The sequence below is a fragment of the Rana temporaria genome, chromosome 5 (genome assembly GCF_905171775.1).
Source record: "Rana temporaria chromosome 5, aRanTem1.1, whole genome shotgun sequence".
NCBI classification, from domain to species: domain Eukaryota; kingdom Metazoa; phylum Chordata; class Amphibia; order Anura; family Ranidae; genus Rana; species Rana temporaria.
Window position 1 is genome coordinate 158,582,506 of NC_053493.1, and position 22,683 is coordinate 158,605,188.

At 42.8% G+C, this 22,683-nt stretch overlaps 1 protein-coding gene across 1 annotated transcript in view; it reads right to left on the reverse strand.

Annotated features, from left to right (window-relative positions):
• Positions 1-22,683, reverse strand: part of STAC (SH3 and cysteine rich domain) — a 341,115-nt gene that overhangs the window by 139,533 nt on the left and 178,899 nt on the right. The window lies entirely within an intron of this gene.

Genomic DNA, 22,683 nt, shown 5'->3' on the forward strand with positions numbered 1-22,683 from the left:
TTTTTGTAAAGAGCCCCCCCCACTTCTCAAGTCGCGGCAGCCCCCCCTCCGCTTCTCAATTTCAGGCGGCATCACCCCCCCCCCCGGTTCTCTGCTCCAGGGGGCCGCCCATGCCTGAAGCTGTGTAAGGGGCCCAACAATTCCTGATGGCTGCCCTGACTACAAGTGCATTTGCTCTAGATCTGGGGGGAAGATCTGAAATGAGGGGAAGCTCTGCTGATTTTTATCATCCGATCACATGCAAGGAAAAGTGCTGTTTTTTTTTTCCTTGCACGTCCCCCTCAGATCTACAGCAACTGCATTTCCAAGTGCACTTTTCAAGTGGATTTGCCTTTAGTAAATCAACCCCATAGTCACCTACTCTTGCTTTCTCCTGAGACTATGGGATTTGCAGTGTTCATAGAACAATGCACATTACTGCAACTACTGTGCACTGCTCATTCCAAGCAAACGGAAGTGAATGGAAAAGGGAGAGGTTTAGGAGCATTCAGAGGCAGGGCCGATCCTAGGCAGGGTGCATGGGGTGCTCCGCACCCAGGCACCGCAGAGGTGGGGGCGCCAAAGCTCCAAGTGCTCCCCTCCCTCCTCCTTGTCTGTGTCCAGAGTCAGAGCGCATGTAGCGGGTGCAGCGGTTCCCCATCCCGCTTGCTCTCTCCGCTGGCAACTGACAAGAGCGCATACCACCGGCTGTCCCCGGAATCCGGGCTGGGTACCACAGCGGAACCTAATACCGGAACACGTTCCGGCACTAGGCTCCACTAATTAATTCTGTCCGGTGTGCATGGAGCAGTCTCCTGTCTTCCCCGCCCCCTATGCGTGTGTCGGCTCTTCTCCCATAGGCAGTGTAATGAGAGGCTTCTGGGTTGGCCGTAGCTGCTGCCAATCATCCTGTGCACTCCCAGAAATGCTCTCCGAGTGCCACCCTCCAAGTAACCAAAGATGCCACGTATGCCCCGCCCCTTGTAATATGCTTCTGCTCCCAGCGCGCCTGAGCTACAGGGATCTATTGGACAAGTACTGATCTATGGGGACACCTGATGTGGGGGGCTCTGATTGGGACACCTGCTGTGGGGGGGCTCTGATGGGGGACACCTGCTGTGGGGGGGCTCTGATGGGGGCAACTCCTGTGGGGGGGGCTCTGATGGGGGGCAACTGCTGGGGGGCTCTGATGGGGGACACCTGCTGTGGGGGGCTCTGATGGGGGACACCTGCTGTGGGGGCTCTGATGGGGGACACCTGCTGGGCGGGCTCTGATGGGGGACACCTGCTGGGGCGGGCTCTGATGGGGGACACTAATGAAGACTTCTTAGGGGAGCATCTGTGTGTTTGAGTTGTAGCCATAGAAACATGTGTAAAGGGGTGGAGTTAGTAAGATGACCACACCCATGTGGGGGAGCCAGAAATATTTCTGCACCCAGGCGTCTGTGACCCTAGGATCGGCCCTGTTCAGAGGACATTACAAGGAGGCACAAATCACAGCAAGAAATTATTAGAAGCAAAATTAAGTAGTGGTTGGATACGCATTTGTTTTGGGGAATGAGGATATCTTTTAGTGTCACTTTAAAATGACACATTTTGTATTCTTGAAAACTGTTTGCAATTAGATATAAACAACAATGGATTTAGGTCAGTTTTATTTTAGTATATATATTTTTTTTAAAGTATTATTTTAGATCTGATTAACGATGAGTCACAGTGGGTGAGTCATTTACCTACGTCAAGCAACACAGAGCCTTAAAAAAGTGAAGAAGAAAAAAACAGAAAAACATTGTCTTAATGCTGCAAAAGCCTGCATCTGAGCAATGTGGAAACAAAGGTCGCCTCCTACTACCTCACGCTGGCTTGCTAGCATGCCGTAGATTCAAGAAATGGAAACATTTACTATGGCTTTGAAAGAGCAGGATGAGAAATATTGGAAAATATGAATGCCTTGATTCTTTTATAGGGACCAAACCCTTCTTGCATCTTTACAGTGGCTTGTAATATAACCTCAAATTTCTCTGTGCTTTGTGGAACCGGTCTTAACCATGAGAGGTACCAGGACACCCCTTTAAACCTTCTCTCCTAGATCCCCTTCTTCCCTTCACCACTATCCTTCTATCACATTCGTATGCCCCATTTATTCCAGTCTATGGCGCAGGTGTCAAACTGGCAGCCCTCCATCTGTTGCAGAGCTACAAGTCCCCTGAGGCATTGCAAGACTGACCAGAATGCCTCCCACAGGCAATGGCATGATGGGACTTGTAGTTCCGCAACAGCTGGAGGGCCGCCAGTTTGACACCCTTGGATGGGGAAGATTTACTAAAACATTTACCTGCATACCAAGATGTCCTGCAAAACTGACAATGACAGGTGTGGGAGAAAACTACAGTATAAGGCCCCTTTCACACTGGGGTGGGAGCAGAGTCGGCGGTAAAACGCTGCTATTTTTAGCGTCGCTTTACCGCCAAGTTTGCGGCGCTATTCAGCCGCTAGTGGGGTGGATTTACCCCCGCTAGCAGAAAGGGTTAAAAACCATCGGCAGAGGCGCATTGTCGGCGGTATAGCCACGGTGTCCCATTGATTTCAATGGGCAGGAGCGGTGGAGGAGCGGTATACACACTGCTCCTTCACCGCTCCAGAAATGCGGCTAGAAGGACTTTTTTATACTGTCCTGCTAGCGCACCGCTCCAGTGTGAAAACTTTCGGGGCTTTCACACTGGAGACACAGCAGCAGTTGTTTAGGGTCGGTTTGCAGGCGCTATTCTTAGCGCAATAGCACCTGCAAACCGCTCCAGTGTGAAAGGGGTCTAACACTACCAGAGCTGATGAAATCAGTTGCCCTTTTATCCTCGTTGTTTTTATGTTTTATCCCAACCCCTGACACCGATAATTTTGTTTAACAGCATGGTCTGCATGTAAATAGAGAAACAATTAACCAGTTAAGGACCCCTTCACGCCGATATACGTCGGCAGAATGGCACGGCTGGGCACAATCACGTACCTGTACGTGTCTCTTTAAGCCCAGCCGTGGGGTCGTGAGTGCGCCGCCGGCGGCATGTTTGCGACTCGGTCCTAAGCTCCGTGACCGTGCCAGTGGGATCCGCGGAGCCAATTGCCACCAGTGTCCCGCGATCGGTCCCTATTCTTCACTGTGGCAGTGTCATTGATCGTCTGTTCCCTGATATAGGGAAAGACGATCAATGACATCACACGTCCAGCCCCGCCCCCCTACAGTTAGAAACATATATGAGGTCACACTTAACCCCTACAGTGCCCCCTAGTGGTTAACTCCTAAACTGCAATTGTTATTTTCACAGTAAACAGTGCATTTTTATAGCACTTTTTGCTGTGAAAATGACAATGGTCCCAAAAATGTGTCAAAATTTTTTCGATGTGTCCGCCATAATGTCGCAGTCACGAAAAAAAACACTTATCGCCATTGGTAGTAAAAAAAAAATATTAATAAAAATGCAATAAAACTATCCCCTGTTTTGTAAACGCTATACATTTTGCACAAACCAATCGATAAATGCTTATTGCGATTTTTTTTACCAAAAATAGGTAGAAGAAAACGTATCGGCCTAAAGTGAGGAAAAAAAAAGTTTTTTAATATATTTTTGGGGGATATTTATTATAGCAAAAAGTAAAAAATATTGATTTTTTTTCAAAATTGTCGCTCTATTTTTGTTTATAGCCCAAAAAATAAAAACCACAGAGGTGATCAAATACCACCAAAAGAAAGCTCTATTTGTGGGGAAAAAAGGACGCCAATTTTGTTTGGGAGCCGTGTCGCACGACTGCGCAATTGTCAGTTAAAGCGACGCAGTGCCGAATCGCAAAAACTGGCCGGGTCCTTTAGCTGCCTAAAGGTCTGGGTCTTAGGTGGTTAATAGACCACACCCCTGCTACTACTTGCTTACCAGGGCTTAAAGTACATTTCCCTGTTCCCCATCATGTCAACAGAGGGGCTCAAGAGGTGGGAGCAGAAGAGGCACTTTTTTTTTAATTTTTGGGGGGTAGGTGGATGAAGTCAGTGCTGCTGTTGTCCTGCATTTTGGGGGCGGAGGCGGGGTTGAGGGGGTCCCATCAGGAAGGCTGTACAAGGCCTCATGATTTCTAACAGCAGACCTGGGTTTACCCATGGCTAAACAAGAAAAAAATAAAGTAATTACATCTATAATGTCCTAACAGTAAAATATTCAACCTTAAATAAAGACAACATCTGAACCTCTTGTGTGGTCAAAATTAGTATTATACTGAAATCATCATCTTCCTTCCTTTTTTTCTTAATCTCTGAAGTAGACTTTAACGTTTCTGTACTACGACTGGTATTTTTAAATCTGCTGACGTCTTAAGAGCATTACCATGACATACAAAAGCAATGTCCTTTAAAGCATCATAGTAATAAAGTAAAAACATATGCCAGATGAACATTGAAAAGAACTTGCATATAACAAACTGACACTTTTTCCACTCACTTAAATGGCTTGCATAACTATTATTTTATCAACTGCTTGTCAAATATTAATCTCACTGGAATGTAAGTGTTGTCTCTGTAAGTATGAAATGCTAATAAATTAAATTGCTGTGTGCGCAGAATTTGCCTTTGTTGCTCTGTAGGCGTGATTTACTAATATCAAACTCATTCTGCATTCCTTTGCGTTGGCTTTGATAAATATGGTAATGCTTAGTGGACGCTTGCTAAAAATGATGCCTACTTGCATCATCAATTCATTGTTTAGGTTGGTTTCAGTATGTGGTGCCCTTCTTTTCAACCATTAGGAGTCAGTGGAAGGCTTCTTGTAGCTGACTTCTCCATTACCAGTAATGACATGCTGAGAAGGTGACTTGAATTCTTCCACAAATATTATATATTTTGCTATCAAGGAAGCCTGCAAAGAAAGTTGGTGATTGTTTCTGAAATTGCTGTGTTTTATGAGGAGTCAGGATATAAAGCTCTTAGCATATAAGGATAACTACAACCAAGGCCAAATATGTAATATATTGAAGCTTACCAGATCCTAAGATTAAGAGGTTATATTCATTTTCATTTTTAAGGCTATGCACTTTTTTATAGCAAGTACAGAAAATGGCTTTTGATCGCCCCCTGGTGTTAACCCCTTCCCTGCCAGTCACATTTACACAGTAATCAATGCATTTTATAGCACTAATCGCTGTATAAATGTGAATGGTCCCAAAAATGTGTCAAAAGTGTCCGATATGTCCGCCGTAATATTGCAGTCACAATAAAACTTGCAGATCGCCACCATTACTAGTAAAAAATAATAATAATAATACTAGAAATGCTATAAATATATCCCCTATTTTGTAGACACTATTAGGTAGATTCAGTAAGAGTTAGGCCGGCTTATCAGTAGATAAGCCGACCTAACTCAGAATCTACGCCGACTTATGTTTAAGTGTATTCTCAATCAGAGATACACTTAAACATATCTAAGATACGACGGCTTGCGCCGTCCTATCTTCGGTTGCAATATTTCGGATGGCCGCTAGGTTGGCGCTTCCATTGCGGTCGGCGTAGAATATGTAAATTAGTAGATACGCCGATTCACGAACGTACGCCCGGCCGACGCAGTACTTTTACGCCGTTTACGTTAGAGATAGGCCGCCTAAAGTTAGAGCTAGGCCCTAGTTGGAATAGTTATGTTAAGTATGGCCGCCGTTCCCGCGTCAAAATTCGTAATTTTTACGTCGTTTGCGCAAGTCGTCCGTGAATCGGGATTTACGTCGTTTACGTCCACGTCGAAATCAATAGGCCCGTGCGGCGTACTTAGCCGCAATGCACACTGGGAAATGTAGGTGCCTGGCGCATGCGCAGTAAAAGAAAAAATGTCAAAAACGTAAGGTCAAGCCCCATTAACATAAAACACGCCCCCTTACACAGATTTGAATTTGGCGCCCTTACGCCCGCCTGCTTTAGGCTACGCCGCCGTAACTTAGCAGGCAAGTACATTGTGAATCATGTACTTGCCTCGCTAACTTACGGCGGCGTAGCTTAAATGCCTAAAGCTACGCCGCCGCAAAGTTGCGGCAACGTACCTGAATCTAGGCATCTAACTTTTGTGCAAACCAATCAATATACGCTTATTGCGATTTTATTTTAAAAATATGTAAAAGAATACATATCGGCCTACACTGAGGATTTTGTTTTTTTAATTGTAATATTTATTGAATCAAAAAGTAAAAAGTATTGTGTTTTTTTCAAAATTGTCGCTCTTCTTTTGTTTATAGTGCAAAAAATAAAAACCGCAGAGGTGATCAAATACCACCAAAAGAAAGCTCTATTTGTGGGAAAAAAAAGGATGTAAATTTTGTTTGGGAGCCACGTCGCAAAGTGTGACAGTGGTGAGAACTAAAAATTGGTCTGGGCAGGAAGGAGGTGAAAATTATAACAGCCAAACATATTAGAATCTATGAACACCACTATGTCTTAACAGAGGCTCTAACCCTTCCCTACTTTATCCATAAGCAGGAAACTCAGGTTGGTAAGACTGCCACTAAAAAAAAAATCCAGATGTTATGTTTATTAAATAAGGATCAACTGTGGTGTATAAAGGGTGGTGGCATATGGACAGTTGTATAGCCAAACCCTTAAAAACCAAGAAAATAGCCAAAATCCCATTTCCGAATGATCCGTAAATCTTTAAAGCACATATTTTCAGGACTATTGTGGTGTGTGTGTGTGTGTGTGTGTGGGGGGGGGGGGGGTATTAGCTCTTGTTCCAGCTTATATTGTGACTATTTCATGGAAATCAGTGCTATTAATAAGCCAAATAATTTTGGCTCATTAGGTGCATTGAATGTTCAGTGATGGGTGGAAGACAAGCAACAAAACAGCTTTAGAAACTGCTAAAATGCTCAAAGCAAATAGCAAAGGCAGCTGTTTAATTGAACATACATGGAATAGAGAAGCATATACTGTATTTACAAGAAAACGGGTGTCCAAGAACAAACATAATATTCTTGGTAACAACAAAACACATAAAAAAAATTGTTTCTGAAGAATTTTTTTAATCTGACATGAAAGAGTTGAAAGGCGTACCGTATATACTCGAGTATAAGCCGACCAGAATATAAGCCGAGGCACCGAATTTTACCACAAATAACTAGGAAAACGTATTGACTCGAGTATAAGCCTAGGGTGTCTATCTGCATGCCTCACTGTGCCTCACTGTGCCTCACTGTGTCCTTGTGCATGCCTTACTATGTCCATGCCTCACTGTACCCATGCCTCACTATGTCCATGCCTCACTGTACCCATGCCTCACTGTGTCCATGCCTCACTGTGCCCATGCCTCACTGTGCCCATGCCTCACTGTGCCCATGCCTCACTGTGTCCATGACTAGACTGACGTTTAACATGAGAGTCTATGGAAGGGATGCCTGGCTTTGAAAAATTGGTGCTCCCCAGCCATAGGTCCCCCAGACAAGAGAAATGGGGCTACATGTGTGACAAGTTCCAGGTCCAGGGGACCTATGACCGGCCGGTACCGGGTCCCTAAAGTCACTGGAGAAATTACCAGTTAACATGGGAGTCTATGAAAGAGGTGCTCGGCTTTGAAAAATCGGTGCTCCCCGGACGTAGGTCCCCCGGAAAACAAACTTTGCACACTTGTAGAGGAAGAGTGAGAATATATGTGTGCCAAGGAGTCTAGGGGACCTACAACCGGCTGGTACCGGGTCCCCAAAGTCTGGGAGATCAGGCACAAAAAGGTGACTCGAGTATAAGCCAAGGGGGGGCATTTTCAGCACAAAAAAAGTGCTGAAAAACTTGATTTATACTAGAGTATATACAGTAAATACAAAATACTGGTGTAGTGGGGTCACTCCATCATGGACTACGTGTAGCCTGAATCCCCACTGGAGCTCTATTTATATTTGTATATACATGTTTATATCTTTTTAGAAGCCATGCATTGTGGGATCGGAAGTACCGGGAGATATGGACTCCATTGACAATTAGTAGAAATAGATTGCATTTCCCACAATGCCCTGCCTTCTTGGAGCACATGACCCCTCCACGCAGACTTATGGGGGAGGTTACTTGAAGGGAAGGAGGAGCTGACTTCACTCTCTTGGGACATGCATCTTCTCCACTGCGTAGCTGGGGAGAGGAACACAGCCAAGCTGCTAGGCCTGAAGCCTGGGCCTGGATCCACCGGAAGACCAGCCATCCAGAGGGAAGCAAGACCAAAGGTTCCCAGCTTGTGTTCCAGGAGACCGGAGAAACTCGCCAGCTGACGATCGTAACAGTAGAGAGTCTGATACCGGAGACCGTGTGTTGCGGGGCAGTGACTGATCGGCGTGTCTTTGTGAAGGACTCAGGCGGATCGGCCTGTTCGGGTGAGAAGGCACATGCCTAAAACTTCAAACCCCACTTCAGCTGATAATTTAGTGTTACTCCATAAACCGGAGCCACATGTTTGATATCTGACTGAATCAGAGAGGCCAAACAAGTTGACAGTTATACCCGCAGAGTTGACTGATGCTGACTAGAGATCAGTTCATCAGCATTGGTGTTCGTCGCCCTGTTTGACTGAGTTTATTCCCTCTTTTACCCTTTTGGATTACAATTTAAAAGTGCACCAACGGCTGCAACATAAACTTTGTTCTTAGGAGACATTTGGGAGCTGTTTGAGCCAGGCCTGGCAAAGAGTTTCACATTAGCTGTTCTGCTGGACTGCCCGCTAGGGGGAGCCCGCGAGCAAAGACTGCCTAGACTAATTCATACTTAGCAATATTACCCTTGTAGTTTAGATTTTTCTTGTCTTATTTGCTGACTCCTGCAAGGGCCCTTGCAGAGTCATTTTATGTTAATACCTATGCATGTTTGACCTGTTATTCAAACCCCCTTTATCCTCTTTATCATATTTAAAGTAAAATCATTCTTTTGGTTTGAATATATTAATTGTGTGAGGTGTGTTTACTCTTGGGAGTCGTCAACTGGAAAAGGTAACAATATTACTATATTACCATTGCATGTTTTATGTATGCTATTGTGGCCCCAGCCAAGTAGGGGTCACAATACTATTACATTTTATCTGGTGTGCCAAGGGAGGGTTCAAAGCAGTTAAAAGGGGGTGAATCAATTAATCAGAGTAGATCTCAAATCTAACCAGCGGCTCCTGAGGGGGTAGCGCTACATGGGCAACGTGTCATCTGCAGTTATCTTTCCACATATTACAACTATAGGCAGGACATAGGATACTACAGGAAAATTTGTATCCCTGGTACACAAAGGCAGGAAAGAAATACAAGAAGGTATGTGGCTCAATGCCTTAGGGCCAGATTCTCGTACCTGCGGCGCAGCGTAACGTAACCCATTTACGTTACACCGCCGCAAGTTTTCAGTCTAAGTGCCCGATCCACAAAGCACTTACCTGTAAACTTGCGGCGGTGTATCGTAAACACGTCTGGCGCAAGGCGGCCCAATTCAAATGGGGCGGGTACCATTTAAATTAGGCGTGCTCCCGCGCCGGACGTACTGCGCATGCTCCGTTCGCAAATTTCCCGACGTGCTTTGCGCGAAATTACGACGCGCCGACGTGTTGAGAATCGCGACGTGCGTAACGTACTTACGCCGGGAAAAGAAAAAAATTCAAAAGCGACGCGGGAAAGACGGGCATACTTTAACATGGTGGAGTAATTTTACACCATGTTAAAGCACCCCTATCTTTGCGACAGGAATCTAAAACTTGCGACGACGTAACGACGGGAAAAACCTTTGTGGATCGCCGTAACTGCTAATTTGCATACCCGACGCTGGTTTACGACGCAAACTACCCCCAGCGGCGGCCGAAGTATTGCATCCTAGGATCCGATGGTGTAATTCAATTACACCTGTCGGATCTTAGGGCTAGCTATGCGTAACTGATTCTATGAATCAGTCGCATAGTTAGAACGGCCCTAAAACAGAGATACGACGGCGTATCAGGAGATACGCCGTCGTATCTCTTTTGTGAATCTGGCCCTTAGTTTGGATCTTTGCACCCGCTCCTGCATACATGCCAAATTTTAACAAAGGATTGTGCCTTGCAGTGTCCATACAGCTGCTGCTCCAGCATCCACCATTGTTGATATGTTTGTATCCAAGAAAATTGGTTGATTATTTCCAGCTTGATAGCTGAATGATATTGCAGTGCTTTTTTCCTATATAAGTCTGTTGCAAACAGTACTAAGATATATTTGGTATGCATTTTCCAATACTGGGGTGTGGTGGTTTGTATTTGTGGGTCATCCATCTCTTTTCCTTCTCTCTACCTTTTATATGGAACAGATTGTAGACTGAGTTTGAAACTTGTACATATGTATCATCAATGACCTCATCCTTAGAAAATGCCGAATTGATTGCTGATTGATTAGAAATATGGGCTTTGATATAAATATCCCCATTAATTCTGTATTGTTAAAAGCAAAAAAAATGTAAAGTTTGCAATGTTTTTACTGTATGTTCTATGGGTTGTACAATAATATTTGAATGATGAATTAAAAGAACAGATTCCAAGGGTTATGCAGTGTGTAATATATCATAATTTTGATTTGTAATTTTCCACTTGAGATACATTTAAAATCTCTTGTATGTGCTTGTCCCAAAGCACCTTATTAACCAATCAAGTGCTATCAAAACATAGTCTTTTTACTTTGGTAAGTAAACAGTTTTTACCCCCTTTATTAAATAAAACTCAATATCTCAATAGTTGTTGTGAGAAGCAGAGTGGTGCCAATGAATGAATCTTTTAGTAACTAATATACAAATGACAAAATAGGAAACAAAAAATATTAAAAATACCGAAATATTCATTCAAACGATGTGCTATTTAAAAATGTCACTACATTTTCCTTTTAAAATGCAACACATATTTTTTTACTTGCTTTCAGGAAATTAATATTTTTTTCCATTTCTTCCTCTTAGACTCCCTGCCTAGATTTATGTTGGTACATTAACCACTGCTGCACTTTTGCACAAGCTATATAGTAAAACGAAATACTTTGTATGCGACGTAGTGCAATTCTCTGTCTGATAGACATACAGATCCCTCTGGCTGTTTACCATGAAAGCATGTCATCAAGTGATCTAATTCCCAGTCTTGGTGCCACTACCATGGTACAGCCTGCAGCTAATACAGAAGAACCAGCTTGGTTTATAACTATTTTTATTGTGATGTTAAAAAAAATATCAGGTACAAGCAGAATTTACAGACCTAAATAAATCATGTAAACAGCCTAAAAATATAAATAAAAAGATGGGTGGTTCTATTTCTTTACTTATTACATTGTTAACTGTATTATATTATTAAACAGCCTTCATTAAATTTGTTGTACTTATTTAAATGCATGTAGTCAAATTTAAATACATTTAGTACTATCATATGGCAAGCAAAAAAATTGTTTAGTTTGTCATCTCTAAACTGCTGGATGAGGGTCTCTATTCTTTCACTTTAGATTCCTGAACCGTATTGTCATTTACCCTGTTGTGTCGAGAGCGTGCACATTTTCCTGAACATTTAAAGTATCAATGATGGAGGTGGTGGAAACCCTAAGGATCTCTCACCAGACCGTACGGCTTCACAGAACTCGGTTAACCACTTAAAGACCTTGCCTGTTTTTCAGATTTGGTGTTTACAAGATTAAAACATTTTTTTTTGCTAGAAAATGACTTAAAACCCCCAAACATTATATATATATTTTTTCTAACACCCTAGAGAATAAAATAGCGGTCATTGCAATACTTTTTGTCACACCGTATTTGCGCAGCGGTCTTACAAGCGCACTTTTTTTGGGGAAAAAATCACTTTTTTTAACAAAAAAATAAGACAACAGTAAAGTTAGCCCAAATTTTTTTATATTGTGAAAGTTAATGTTACGCAGAGTAAAATGATACCCAACATGTCACGCTTCAAAAGTGCGCCTGCTCGTGGAATGGCGTCAAACTTTTACCCTTAAAAATCTCCATAGGCGACATTTAAAAAATTCTACATAGAAACCAATCAGCTTCATTTTTTTTTTTTTGTCAAAGCTTAATTGAAAAAACTAGTTATAAGCTGATTGGCTACTGATTGGCTACCAATAAACCCCTGTGTGTTATGTTTATTTTAAAATCATAATTGCCATTGCTGATATTGTGAAGGGTTTATAGGGCCAAAGCTATTTGGTGACAGTGTAAAGGGTTAATTGTGTTCTAAACTTAACCCAGTGACAATCACTCTCAGTCAGTTAACTCTTAGATTGTGTTCCTGCAAGCTGGAAAATCTTTGTGCAGGGCGCAGCTGAGAGTGCCATTGTTGCGTAAGTGACAGTGTAGGGTGAGTTTGACCAGTCTTTTTTCACGAGTTTGTGAGAAAGGCAGAGATCTGACATCCGCAATCGCCACAACATTCATTGGGGCTGATCTGAGGTCTGAAGGTTTGTGTATTTGAGCTGATCTGGGGTCTGAATGTGCATGAATTGGGCTGATCTGTGGCCTGAAGATGCATGCATATAGTCTGAACGGAGGTCCGAAGTTTATGCATTAGGGCTGATGTGAGGTCTGAAGGTGAACTAATTGGGGCTTATCTGTAGTCTAACGTTGCAGGACTTGGGGCTGGTCTGAGATTACATGGTGCATGAATTGGGCCTGATCTAAGGTCGGAAGGTGCATAAATTATGGCAAATCTGAGATCTGAATTTAGGCACTAATAGGTATCTGAGGTCAGAAGTAGGGGTGCGCTTTATGTTCGAGTCGAACATTGGCTGTTCGCCCGTTTGCCGAACCTATTTGGGGTGTTCGTGGCAAATTTGAAAAACCGTGGAACACACTTTAAAAGTCTCTGGGAGAAATCAAAAGTGCTAATTTTGAAGGTTAATATGCAAGTTATTGTCATAAAAAGTGTTTGGGAACCTGGGTCCAGGGGACATGTATCAATGCAAAAAAAGTTTTAAAAACTGCTGTTTTTTTGGGAGCAGTGATTTTAATAATGCTTAATATGAAACAATAAAAGTAAAATAGTGCTTTCAATTTCGTACCTGGGGGCTGTCTATAGTATGCCTGTAAAGTAGTGCATGTTTCTCGTGTTTAGAACTTTCCCAGCACAAAATGACATTTCTAAAGGAAAAAAATCATCTAAAACTACTCGCAGCTATAATGAATTGTCGGGTCCCAGCAACACAGATAAAAGTCATTGAAAAAAACCTGCATGGGTTCCCCCCTCAGTCCATTACCAGGCCCTTTGGGTCTGGTATGAATATTAAGGGGAACCCCGAACCAAAATTTAAAAAACAATGCGTGGGAGTCCCCCCATATTCCATATCAGGCCCTTCAGGTTTGGTATGGAAATTAGGGGGAACCCTGCAACAACTTTTCTTTAAAATGGTGTGGGGTTCCCCCAAAAATCCATACCAGACCCTTCAGGTCTGGTATGGATTTTAAGGGGAACCCCGCACCAAAATTAAAAAGAAAATGGCGTGGGGTTCCCCCAAAGATCCATATCAGACCCTTATCAGAGCACACAACCTGGCAGATCACAGGAAAAGAGGGGGGGAGAACGCCCTCCCTCCTGAACCGTACCAGGCCACATGCCCTCAACATGGGGAGGACTTTTTTAAGCACGGGAAACATGCGCTACTTTACAGGCATACTATAGACACCCCCAGGTACGAAATTTAAAGGAACATTCCACTTGCTCCCGAAAAAACTTCAGTTATTAAAACTTTTTGTTGCATTGATACATGTCCCATGGGGCAGGACCCAGGTCCCCAAACACTTTTTATGACAATAACTTGCACAAACATGAAAAATCAAAAGTGCTAATTTTAAAAGCTAATTGCCTTTAACCTCCTGGGACCCGCGCTATAGTCAAATGACGGCTACAGTGCGGATCCCAAAATCCAACAGGACGTCAATTGACATCCGCCCCTTTGGGTGTTCCCCGCGCGCGCTCCAGAGTGCGCAGCGGGGAAACTCTGTGTTGGCCGTGTCCCTTGGACACAGCCAATTACAGATCGCCGTGAACGGCCAATCAGAGTGGCCGTTTGCGATGCGATCTGTGCGGCCAATGAGAGATGATCTCATATGTAAACATATGAGATCATCTCTCATTGCCGTTTTACACAGAGACAGCGGTGCTGTCTCTGGAGAGGAGACCGATCTGTGTCCCTTGTACATAGAGACACAGATCGGTCACCCCCCCAGTCACCCCCCCTCCACCTACAGTTAGAACACAATGCAGGGATACATTTAACCCCTTCCTCACCCCCTAGTGTTAACCCCTTCAATGCCAGTCACATTTATACTGTAATTAGTGCATATTTATAGCACTGATCGCAGTATAAATGTGAATGGTGCCAAAAATGTGTCAAAAGTGTCCGATGTGTCCGCCATAACGTCGCAGTCCCAATAAAAATCGCAGATCGCCGCCATTTCTAGTAAAAAAAAAAAAATAATAAAAAATAATAATTCTGTCCCCTATTTTGTAGGCGCTATAACTTTTGCGCAAACCAGTCGCTTATAGCGATTTTTTTTTTTAAATTGGGATATTTATTATAGCAACAAGTAAAAAATATTGTATTTTTTTCAAAATTGTCGCTCTTTTTTGTTTATAGCGCAAAAAATAAAAAACGCACAGGCGATCAAATACCACCAAAAGAAAGCTCTATTTGTGGGGAAAAAAGGACGTAAATTTTGTTTGGGAGCCACGTCGCACAACCATGCAATTGTTAGTTAAAGCGACGCAGTGCCAGAAGCTGAAATTTCACCTGGGCAGGAGGGGGGTATATGTGGCCAGTAAGCAAGTGGTTAAAATGAGCACTTTTGATTTTTCATGTTCGTGTCCCATAGGCTTTAACGGTGTCGCCGTGTTCGAACTGATTATTTGCCTGTCCGCATGTTCTGCTGCTAACAGAACCGGGGGGTGTTCGGCTCATCTCTAGTCAGAAGATGCATGAATTGGGGTTTATGTGATGACTAAAGTTGCAGAAACTGGAGCTGAACTGGAGTTGATCTGGGATCTGAAGGTGCATTAATTGGAGCTGAAAATGTGAGAGTGGGTATTACCGCGCTATCAGAGGGAGGGTGGGGAGGGGGGGGGGATGGGGTGCAGCTGCGGCACTGGAAGGTGTATCAGACCATAAGTATTAATTGATGGGGAAGGTAGTGCTGCGCTATGTGTGGAGGATGGAGAGGTGGAAAGGAAGTGAAGGGTGGTCTGACTGTGACAGTACAAACAAAAATGGCTTTAAAAAGAGCCGATCAGTGAGCAGGCTGACAAACTTATAACTATTCTAGGCAAAGGTGCAAGTAACATAACTTCATACGTTCTTCTTAGTGGAAGGGAATACACAATCAATAAGGTGATGAAAAGTGCAAATAAAGATATACAATCTGTGTAACACAACACCCAATTAACTCTGATGGGCTCAGTGATGAGCTAGTGAAAAAAAAAAAAAAAAAAAAAAGTCCATAAAGCAGTAAACTTGTGATAAAGATCGATAGGCAAAAACTTTAACAATAACACCAGAGATCTAAATAATAATTGAAAGTCCAAAATAGGGAAGTGATGGTGTGGGTCCGAATCGATAATGTGAAGAAAACGTGGGTATCCAGTGATCCTTTTAAGGTGACTGAGGGTGTCCCCTTACCTTACTGCTGTAAGGTAACAGCATATGACTCCAAACACATATGGTTATCCAAAAGGGCTCTGGTCCAGGGAAACTAGGTCCTCCTTGGAAGTCGCGTCCCAGGATGGCCAATGTCTCGCGCCCAGGGGGATAAAACCACCAATAGTGTGATATTGTTTTAAAACTTTTAATCAACATAAAATTATAAGCAAGGGTACTCACATGGTTAAAATTAAATCAGGCATAAAAAAGAGGGGCAATCGTTCGCCAACGTCACCTCCGGTACCTCTCAGTAGGCTCTTACGCGTATTCGTCACAAGCGTGACTTCTTCACTGTTTTAAAACAATATCACACTATTGGTGGTTTTATCCCCCTGGGCGCGAGACATTGGCCATCCTGGGACGCGACTTCCAAGGAGGACCTAGTTTCCCTGGACCAGAGCCCTTTTGGATAACCATATGTGTTTGGAGTCATATGCTGTTACCTTACAGCAGTAAGGTAAGGGGACACCCTCAGTCACCTTAAAAGGATCACTGGATACCCACGTTTTCTTCACATTATCGATTCGGACCCACACCATCACTTCCCTATTTTGGACTTTCAATTATTATTTAGATCTCTGGTGTTATTGTTAAAGTTTTTGCCTATCGATCTTTATCACAAGTTTACTGCTTTATGGACTTTTTTTTTTTTCACTAGCTCATCACTGAGCCCATCAGAGTTAATTGGGTGTTGTGTTACACAGATTGTATATCTTTATTTGCACTTTTCATCACCTTATTGATTGTGTATTCCCTTCCACTAAGAAGAACGTATGAAGTTATGTTACTTGCACCTTTGCCTAGAATAGTTATAAGTTTGTCAGCCTGCTCACTGATCGGCTCTTTTTAAAGCCATTTTTGTTTGTACTGTCACAGTCAGACCACCCTTCACTTCCTTTCCACCTCTCCATCCTCCACACATAGCGCAGCACTACCTTCCCCATCAATTAATTGGAGCTGAGCTGAGGTCTGAAGGTGTATGAATTGGGGATGATTTGAGATCTCAAGATGATATAAAGTCTAATGCCGCGTACACACGATCATTTTTCGGCTTGAAAAAAAACGACGTTTTAAAAACGTCATTTAAAATGATCGTGTGTGGGCTTCACATCGTTTTTCATCTTCTGAAAAACGACAAAAAAAAAATTCGAACATCCCCTGGCTCGCTGAGATCATTGACAGCCTAACAAGGAACTCGATAAGCAAAACGATGCGTTTCGCCCGTCGAGTTTCTCAGTCGTGTGTACGAGGCTTCAGAGTGGGTTTACATCCACTTTAATATAATAACAATAAAACGATAATGAGATTATCTTGCCATTAGCAATACAACTATAAGTGGGGCAAGATTAAAAACAAACAATTTTACAACTACAGTGCGCTATTGTCCACTGATATGTTGGATGTACAGTATAATAACACTGAAAAAGGTTATTGCCCCAAGTCTTATGTAATGTATATTCCCAAGAATGGCGCTTTTCAGGCGCTATCAACAGTGCCTAAAAAGCTCACGAAAACCTATTTCCATTAAAATTAATGAATGCTTTCACACTGGGGCAGTTTGCTGGCAGGGCTGTGAAAAACTCCCCTCTCCATTGAAATGAATGGAAAGCGCTTCAAAAGCGCCTGAAAAGCTGTTCAAAACCGCTCAGTGTGAAAGTGGCCTTAAAGTTCTCAACTAAGAAAAACACTGCATATCTGCAATAAAGCCCTAAACTCATTGTAACACAGAAGCAATATACAATGCATTAATTTTATATATTTTTATATTTTGCAATGGAACATATTCAATAGCTGATTTTGCATCAGTACTCTGGGGAAATAACAGAGGTTCTGTTCCCTTAACAATGACCAAGGTAGATCATGGTTTTGCAATTATAAAGGACCAACATATGGTGCATGAGATAAAACTCAGTAGTTTTTCTGTGATATTTCACCTTATTCTCAAATTTTAATTTAGAAGTGATTAAAAATGTAAAAAGCTCAAAACTACGTGCAGCCATTTAGGTTTTTAATAATCTGTTTGGCGAGCAAGAGAAAATTGCTCCTTTCAGAAAGAACATAAAATGATATCAATAGCATTGCAGCACTACTGTACAAGGTGTATGCTATTACAGATAATGGAAACATGGATGTTATATAGGTGGTGTCACATTTAAATCCTGGAATGACGTAAAAAAAACTGCTACACAAAGGATTCTGAATGGCATCTTCTACTGTGGCATACAGCACTCATTCATTATTTTTATTCACAATGTCTCTGTTACTAGCTGTGATTCAAATCATCTCAGGAAGACAAAACCTTTGTTGAATGTATTATTTAAGAGGTATTAGGAAAAAAAAATAAAAAATACTGATGTCATATATGCCAAGCTAAAACTTATATATATTGTACAGTAGAATTAATGTACATTAAAATATATAATAAATCCAATACATTTGGAAAAGTAAAATGTAAAGTGTAAATCTCTCTGAACTGATCAATACAATCACACTTGTTGCTATCACTGAATAATATAACAAAAAATAATCAATAGGAAATTTAATTACAGTTATATGTATGAAATACATTCTTAAATGGGCTGTCATCGACCAAAGATATAAGTAATTTATTAAGTGGCCCCTTGTTCCAGATTGTCATGCAAGATTGCACACATAGTAAGAAAGAGTGCTGATGAACACAGTTCACAGCAATATACAGGTTAATAAACAATAGTTAGGACAATAGTACATTAATGTAGTGCATGTGAACAGGGACAAACTGTAAAGAGGAAGCAGAACATCACTAGCATTAAGATGTAAAAACCTTTCCCTCCCCGAATTCCAAATTCTCCAGGATACACAGTATTTTGGTACGTAAAGGATATTCACCAAGAGTGTGCTGCCTTTGCAATGTATATTACATGCTTGGCACTCAGCAGTGTCTGTTTCTTTAAGACCCTCCATTTTCTTGATGCCTAGAGGCGGGTCTTCTCTGTATGTCTAAGGCTTGCTGGGACATTTCCTGTTTCATTCCAGCTCTAGCTACTGTAGTGACCAGATCCACAAGACATCTTAAAGCTATTACAATTTGCAAACCTGACGAACACCAAAGCCTTTTTACCAAATCAAATCAAATCAAATCATATCAAATCACATTACATCTCATCCCATATCATCATACTATTGTACACATTCCTGTTCATTATATCTCAGTAAAGATTGCATCAGTTCAACAACCAGCGCGTCTTTCATTGGGACTTGGTTTATACTTGATGTTAAGCTGTGTACCTAAAGCAACACACACAGCCGAGGCATTACAGTAAAAAGGCTTTAAATCGTTGTCAGAAGCAGCTAAGCAGCTTTGAATCGTCGTTCCGCAGTAAAAGGACTAAAAACTCCTTTCAGCCACGTGGAGTGAAGCTAAAGTGAAACTAATTTCTCTCACTCACTACAACACTGATACTGCCTGTGTCCAGTCATTATCCACTCTGCCAGCTAAATCAAGATGCAGAACACAGAGAACAACACTCTGACAGTTAACCCTCAATGCTCCTATAAGGAGGATGACACACACAGCTTGCCAAGAATCAAGTCTAGATGCACAACATTGTCTAGAGCATCTAGTCAAACAAATCTGACTTCAGCTAGCGCAGATTCAGCAAGATCTAAGCGTACTAGTTCTAGACATTCAAGCATCACCAGTCTGTCATCGGCTAGCGACAAAGCGACTAAGGCAAGAGCAAAAGCAGGGGCAGCTTGCGCCATGGCTTCTTATGCGGAGCAAGAAGCTGAATTGATGAGAGAAAAAGCAAAAAGTGAATCCGAAGCACTCAAAAAGAAAGCAGAAGTGGAAGCATCTTTACACTTACTCAAACAGCAGAAAAACGCTGCAGCAGCCTTAGCCGAGGCAGAAGTTTTCACAAGGGCTGCCGAAGCTCAGTACGATGGCATAGAAAACCAGACGTCATCCCATAGCGCAATCCAGCGCACCCGTGAGTACGTACAGTCACAAGCAACCATGTACACCGACCAGCAATCCAATGACGCACCTAGGTCTTCATTAACTCCACTAGCAATAAGCAACTTTGATACTATGCAACATTGCAAGGCTGAATCAGGATCCCAGAGTGGGAAGTCAAGTAGTCGCATGCTCGGAGACCAATCTGCCAACCCTCCAAGAGTGCAAACGGATGCTCGCGTACTCCCTCCTCAAGCAAATACAAGTCTGGATTATAGCAGAAAGACTTACAACAGACGAGAGCAACCACCTAAACAAAATGGATTCAGTCAAGCGCCTCATCAGCCTTACCAGCCGCAGCCATACCCTGAGTTTACACCCGAGAAGTATTCGCCAGACGCAACAAGTGCTATAGAAGTGGCAAAATTCCTGATGCACCGTGAGATAGTAGGCGCTGGTCTCATGAAATTCGATGACCGTCCAGAAAACTACTGGGCCTGGAAGTCATCTTTCCTGAGTGGTACCCAAGACTTAAATCTGACAGAGAAAGAAAAGCTTGACCAGCTCGTCAGATGGCTAGGACCAGAGTCCACTGAGCAAGCCCAAAGGATCAGATCAGTACATGTTCATGACGCAGCAGCAGGACTTGCAATGGTGTGGCGGAGACTAGAACAATGCTATGGATCACCTGAAGTGATCGAGGATGCTCTGCTGAAAAGGATAGAAAACTATCCAAGAATAACAAGTAAGGATTACCAAAAGCTGAGAGGTTTGGGAGACCTACTCTTAGAAATAGAAGCCGCTAAGTCTAGTGGATATCTGCCAGGTCTCTCATATCTGGATACAGCACGTGGAGTTGAGCCCATAATCGAGAAACTTCCTTACAACTTGCAAGAAAGGTGGGTAGCTCAAGCTTCAAGATACAAGAAAGATCATCGAGTTGCATTTCCACCGTTCGCCTTCTTCGCTGAATTCATAGAAGACCAAGCTGAAATACACAATGACCCAAGCTTTGCTTTCCTGAACAAGAGAACGGCAAGCTTCCCAAAGGTAGAGCAGGGCTTTACAAAGAACGCAGAGCAACAGTTTCTGTAAGGAAGACAGAAGTTCCGCCTGAATCTGCAGCCAATCAGGAAGACAACACAAGGAAGAAAGTTGAGGAGCCAGACAAAATATGTCCTATCCACAACAAGCATCATCCACTAAGAAAATGTCGCAGTTTCAGAAGTAAGACATTAGAAGAGCGCAAAGCTTATCTTAAAGACAATCGCATTTGTTTCAGATGCTGCGCTTCAATTCAGCATCTTGCAAAAGACTGTACAAAAACAATACAATGCGCAGAGTGTAACAGTGACAAACACTTGTCAACACTGCACCCGGGACCACCACCATGGAAACAAGAAGTTCCGGCAACTCAAGAAGACCATGGTGGGGAGCAAGGCGAGAGTACAATGCCAGCAGTAACCTCAAAGTGCACTGAGATCTGTACAGAGCAGGGCCGCTCAAGATCATGCTCCAAGATATGCTTAGTCAAGGTGTATCCAGCAGGTTTCAGAGAGAAGGCAATCAAAATGTACACAGTCTTGGATGAACAGAGTAACAGATCTCTGGCAAAAACAGAATTCTTTGACCTCTTCGGTGACAAAGGAAGTCCAACTCCATACACCTTGAAGACTTGTTCTGGAGTTGTAGAGACAATAGGGAGAAGAGCAAATAACTACATCATCGAGTCATTAGATGGAAAGACAAAGGTGACTCTTCCTACCCTCATAGAATGTGATGATATACCAGACGACAGGTCAGAGATTCCCACACCTGAAGTTGCTCGTCATCACCCACATCTGGTGCGAATAGCAGACCAAATACCAGCACTAGATCCAGATGCTGCAATCACCCTTCTACTCGGGAGAGATATTCTCAGAGTGCACAAAGTCAGAGAACAGTACAATGGGCCACACAATGCACCATTTGCACAACGCCTTGATCTCGGATGGGTCATCGTTGGAGAAGTATGTCTAGACGGACTGCACAAACCAGCAAAGGTAAATGTCTACAGAACACATCTGTTGCAGAATGGTCGTACATCTTGTCTTTGCCCATGTACCAACAGTCTACACATTAAAGAGAGATTAGATAACCCAAAACATCATCGAAGTATACAGAGGTGCATGGAAGACTTAGCCTCAACTGGAAATGCAGATGAACTGGGTTGTAAGGTGTTTGAAAGAACACGAGACGACGACAAGCCAGCACCCTCGGTGGAAGATACCCTCTTCCTTGAGATCATGGACAGAGAAGTCTACAGAGACAAGTCAGGCAGCTGGGTAGCCCCTCTACCCTTCCGGTCACCACGCCATCGCCTTCCTGACAACAGGGTACAAGCAGAGAAACGCTTCAGTTTGTTGCAGCGCACTCTACAAAGAAAGCCAAATATGAAGAAACACTTCCAAGCCTTCATGCAAAAGATTTTTGACAACAAGCAGGCAGAAAGGGCACCACCACTACAAGAGAACCAAGAACACTGGTACTTACCAATATTTGGGGTGTATCATCCTCAGAAACCAGGTCAGATACGTGTAGTATTTGACTCTAGTGCGAAGCACGAAGGCATCTCATTAAATGACGTCCTTCTCAGCGGACCTGACCTGAACAACACACTCCTTGGAGTACTCATCAGGTTCAGAAAAGAACTCGTAGCAGTAACAGCAGATGTACAACAGATGTTCTACTGTTTCTTCGTTCGAGAAGATCACAGAGACTACTTAAGGTTCCTGTGGTATGCAGACAACGACTTTAACAAAGACATCACAGCGTACAGGATGAAGGTACATGTGTTTGGAAACAGCCCTTCCCCAGCTGTAGCTATCTACAATCTGAAATGAGCAGCACAGCAAGGTGAAAGACATGGTCAAGAAGCCAAACAGTTCGTCATGAAGAACTTCTACGTGGACGATGGACTTGCTTCTTTCTCCAGCAACGAAGAAGCTATTAACGTCCTGAAAAGTACAAAAGAAATGTTGGCAGAATCCAACATAAGATTAAACAAGGTAGCTTCCAACAGCTACAGAGTCATGGAAGCATTTCCAATGGAAGACCGTGCTAAAGACCTC